Source organism: Rhinopithecus bieti, unplaced genomic scaffold (assembly GCF_001698545.2).
Source record: "Rhinopithecus bieti isolate Rb0 unplaced genomic scaffold, ASM169854v2 scaffold_580, whole genome shotgun sequence".
NCBI classification, from domain to species: domain Eukaryota; kingdom Metazoa; phylum Chordata; class Mammalia; order Primates; family Cercopithecidae; genus Rhinopithecus; species Rhinopithecus bieti.
In genome coordinates, this window is record NW_016803081.1 from 76,612 (window position 1) to 79,677 (window position 3,066).

The following is a 3,066-nucleotide window of genomic DNA, read 5'->3' on the forward strand; positions in this document are numbered from 1 at the left end:
ACAGGATATTCCCCTTATGAAATATTATATCATAGGCCCCCTCCCATACTACGGGGACTCCCAGGCACTCTTTGAGAGCTGGGTAAAATTGAGTTGCAGCAATAGCTACAGGCTTTAGGGAAAATTACACAAACAATTGCAGCCTGGGTAAATGAGAGGTGCCCCGTCAGCTTACTCTCTCCAGTTCACCCTTTCTCCCCAGGCGATCAGGTATAGATCAAGGATTGGAATGTAGCCCCCTTGGGGACACAGTGGAAAGGATCCAAGACCATAGTCTTGATCACTCCTACAGCTGTAAAGGTAGAGGGAATCCCAGGCTGGATCCACCACAGCCATGTAAAACCTGCAGCACCTGAGACCTGGGAGGCAAGACTGAGCCTGGACAACATCTGCAAAGTGACTCTGAAGAAGACGACAAGCCCTGCCCCAGTCACACTCAGAAGCTGACTGGTCCACACACGGCTGAATAATAATAATAGCGTTATGAACCTGCATGTTACTTCCCCGTAGGTTACCCATATTTCTCCAGTTCTAAGAGGTTTTGTTACCACCTTAGTTCATCAAAAGACCTCAGCACAAGTGTATTACATGAAACACTATTCATCTGTCTTGCAGGAAAACCTGGGTAGTGAACATGAGAGTGAGAACTCCCACTAATGAGTGAGGTTCTCGAAGTGGGGAATGAGGAGAGAGGCCATTTCTCCTGAGGTTAAAGATTAACCCCCACTCTAACCACATGTGCTATCTGTAGATCCTAATCTATCACGACCCTTTCACGTGGACCCTTGGAGATGTAAGCCCTTAAAAGGGCCTGGAACTCTTTCTTTGGAGAGCTCAGTTCTTGAGACACAAGTCTGCCAATGCTCCTGGCTGAATAAAGCTCCTTCCTTCTTTAACCTTGTGTCTGAGAGGTTTTGTCTGTGGCTCGTCTTGCTGCACTGTGGGTAAGCTTCCCTGGAAGGTCACTCACCCACAGTGGATCACTGTATGTTGGTGTTATATTTCATTTGCAGTCCCCGGTAAACTGGGGCAGGGGGGTTGCTGTCAGGATGCTGGTGGGACCATGATAGTAACATGGAGGTAGCCTCAGACACAGGCAAAGAGTGAGGGGGCAGAGAGCCTCCCTGGTCACCAGGGAGTGGCTGGAGAGCTGTGAGTGAAGGTTCAGGTTTGGACTCCCTCAGGGGCACTCCAGTTCCCTCCGACCCTGCCCTGGGGCTGGACAGCCCCCATATTCCTGTTGGTGGTGCCAACTTCAAGCCATCAGCTGCCACCCCTTTGAAGTTCCCTCTTCTAAAAGCCTTGTTCAATGCAGAAGAATTGGAACATATAGAGAGATGAAAAGGATGAAAATGAAAGAATATAGCTCCTCCTGATCCCATCAGAAGACAATGTCAGAAGCCTCAAGGTGTGTGTGCCATTTGGGGTCTGGCCTAGGATTAAGTGCCATGGTCTTAGCTTGTTGGCTGCCTGCCATCCCAGCTCCTCTGTGCCATTGATATGATTTGGATGTTTCTGCCCTCCAAATCTCATGTGGAAATATGGCCTCCAGTGTTGGAGGTGGGCCTGGTGGGAGGTCAGTGGATCATAGGGCCACATCCCTCATGAATGGTTGGTTTAGGGCCATCCCCTTGGTGATGAGTGAGTTTTCTCAAGAATTGGTTGTTTAAAAGTCTAGAACTTCCCCCACTCTCTTGCTCCCTCTCTTGCCATGTGACATGCTGACACTCCTTGCCTTCCACCATGATCATAAGGTTCCTGAGGCCTCACTAGAAGCAGATGCTGGTACCTGTACAGCTTACAGAGCCAGGAGCCAAAATAGACCTCTTTTCCTTTTAACATGTTTTTAAACACCATGTTTTCAAATGAGTATGATTTGACTTCTTCCTTATTATCTTGGATGTTTGTATTTATTTTTCTTGCCTGATTGCTCTGTCTACATCTTACAGTGCTATGTTGAAAAAAAAAGTGGTTAAACATGACTATCCTTGCCTTGTTCCAGATCTTATGGAGAAAGTTTTCAGCTTTTTTCTCTTCAGTATAATGTTCACTTTGGGTTTGTTATATGTGGTCTTTATTATGTTGAAGTACTTTCCTTCTATTACTAATTTCTTGAGAGTTTTTCCATAAAAAAGTTGGATTTTATAGTTTGTTTTTTCTGCATCTATTGAGATGATCATATGATTTTTATCCATTATTCTGTTGATGTGATGTATTACATTTGTTGATTTGCATGTGTTGGACAACATCCTTGCAGCTCTGGGATGAATTTTACTTGATCATGGTAAATAATCTTGTTGATGCCCTGTTAGATTTAGTTTGCTAGCATTTTGTGGGGATTTTTGCATCTATGTTGATCAGGAAGCCTGCAGTTTTCTTTTTTGTTTGCGTCCTTGTCTGGTTTTGGTATATTTTCAAGCAGCCTGTCTTGGAGCTCACTGATTCTCTTTTCTCTTTGATTTATTCTGTTGTTGATGCCTCCTATTACATTTTCCATTTGGTCCATTGTGGGGTTTTTTTTAGCTCTAGTATTTATCTACATTTTTAAGTTATTTCAATCTCTCTTAACTTTCATTGATAAATTTATGAATTATCAATCTGTGTGTTTTTTTGCAGTTCCTTGAGCTTCCTTAAAACATCATTCTTGACTTCTCTGTGAGATTACACATCTTCCTTTCTATGGAGTCAGTCTCTGGTGCTTTACGTTCTCGATTTCTTGAGGTCATGGTTTCCTAAACGTTCTTGATGCTAGTGGGCATATGACAATGCCTGTGCATTGAAGGATTCAGTATTTATTTCAATTTTGCACTCCTACTTTATTTGTGCTCATTCTCCTAGAGATCCTGAGCAGGCTGATTATGATATCCCATGAGTTTGTGGTCATTGGTGCCCTAAGCCAAGGTTTGCCACAGGTCCGTAGTTGGCATGTTGCACTTTTTTAGCATTAGAGGACACTGAGACCAGGTTTGCCCCTGACCACAGCTGCTGTGTTCTTCTGGCCCAGTAGAACTACAGAAAGTCCTAAAGATGATAGTCCTTCCTATTGGTTCTGCGAGTTTCTGCCTG